Source organism: Corvus brachyrhynchos, unplaced genomic scaffold (genome assembly GCF_000691975.1).
Source record: "Corvus brachyrhynchos isolate BGI_N302 unplaced genomic scaffold, ASM69197v1 scaffold3, whole genome shotgun sequence".
Lineage (NCBI taxonomy): Eukaryota > Metazoa > Chordata > Aves > Passeriformes > Corvidae > Corvus > Corvus brachyrhynchos.
In genome coordinates this window covers 13,140,318-13,142,036 of record NW_008237619.1, presented here as the reverse complement: position 1 = coordinate 13,142,036, position 1,719 = coordinate 13,140,318, and the positions used below count along the sequence as shown (strand labels likewise).

General features: G+C 46.6%; 1 long non-coding RNA gene across 1 annotated transcript in view; it reads left to right on the top strand.

Moving 5' to 3' along the window:
- LOC108446152 overlaps positions 1-1,719 on the top strand; it is a 5,922-nt gene extending 4,203 nt beyond the window's left edge. Inside the window, exons 3-5 of the long non-coding RNA XR_001861270.1 lie at positions 561-725; positions 1,345-1,558; positions 1,671-1,719. This is a non-coding gene — a long non-coding RNA (uncharacterized LOC108446152). The remainder of the gene's footprint in view (positions 1-560; positions 726-1,344; positions 1,559-1,670) is intronic.

The following is a 1,719-nucleotide window of genomic DNA, read 5'->3' as shown; positions in this document are numbered from 1 at the left end:
CCTTCTACAAACAGTTGCTTATATAGGGAAGGAGCAGGGGAACTGGAGACTGGGAGATCTGAGAGCTGAGTGAAGTACCCTGAAGGAACACTCCTTGGCCCAAGGTGATAGAAAGGGACGATGATTGCTGCAGGCTCTAGAAGCATACAATATTCACATTCACTGGTACCATTTGTAGGAGTTCAGAGCAACCATGGTCAGGAGTCCCTACAGAATGGAAACACCATTGATCTTAGCACTGAGTAATCCCACTGCCTCAGGAGCAAGGGAGTGGGATTACTCCTTCAGCAGTGAGTTCTGGTCATTGTGGTAGCCACCAAAATATATATTTGTGAGGAACAGAAGGGCAGCAAATATCTACTTAAGGCTGTAGCCACTGTGTAACTGCCCAAACCCCTCTTGGGTTTTGCCTCATCTTTCTTCAGGATTTCCTTTGTCAATGACACAGGACTGCTAATTCTTCCCATGTCAGAAGAGGACAGTGAGGAGAGGACCTGAACAGCCTGCAGAAAGGGACCAATCAGAGCTCTCACTCACTGACTTTTCACTTGCTTGCCCAGGCAGAGCGGTGTCTGGGACTGAGCAAAGGATACACTGCACAGCAGTGAAGGAGCCAGCATGTCAGTCCAGTCACTGATTGCCAAACCCTCCTTCCAGAAAGGTGACTGTGTGGATCTCCTGAAGGAAAAAGTTCAACACTTGTAGTGGAGAAGTATGGCCCAAAGGTGAGCCAATACTTAGTTTTAGGGCCACCTCACTTCCTCTATCTACCCATGCATATCTCCCTACTACCTCATTGTCAACATATTATCTCACATCTACGCAAGATTTATTGCTTGTAAAGCCTTGAGCCTGGGCAGACATCCATATCTGCTGTCCTGTTCTTTTTTTATTCCCATATGTGAGTGTTATACCCTGTGGGTGGTGGAGGAATCACGTATGGTGTGCATGACTGTATTTACTGTCAATGCTGTAGCTGCTCTGCCTCCTGGAGCCTTCACTGAATATTATATCAGGGAGGAGGGGAGAGGGACAATATTGCTGTAGCTTTCTGATCTTTGTATTTCACGTGATTGTCCTGTTGCTACTGGTGTGTTCTGGAGTTGGAACCTATGTGTATTGGTATTTGGCTATTAGGCTGGTGGCAAGTGGGCAGGTGTTTTCACTGAGTCATGGGACTCAAGTGTGCTGTTTGTAAATACACCTGTCACCCCATCATTCCCCCCTCTATTTACTTCTGTAAGCATTTAACATGATTATGTCCATTCAGGTATCAACATGAAAAAACATATGCTCAGGTCAGTGCAAAACTGTGCACATCCTAATGATTGCTTTTTAAAATAGGGATCAAAATAAGCTACAGCAGCTGCTTCTGCAGCCAGGCCAGAAGGGAACAGAGCAGCATGCTCGAGTTGCTGGGTGAACCCGGGGTGATCACAACTGCAGGAAGGTGGTAGATCCTCAGAGACAGAGACTGCAGCTCTGCAGCAGAAAGGAGGAGGACCCTTCCCATTCCTGCCCAGCTGGTGACTAGTCTGCTTTCTAGACAGCTGACAAGGTAAGAGGAAATAAGAGCTCTGGGACAAATGCCAACTTGCCTCTAGACAGAAGGTTAAAGGTTATTTATGTGATTAACACAAAATCTAATTTAGGGCACTTCATGTTCACAGGGCCGTTCAAGGAGTGCCAGGACTGACTTGAAAACTGATGTGGCATTCC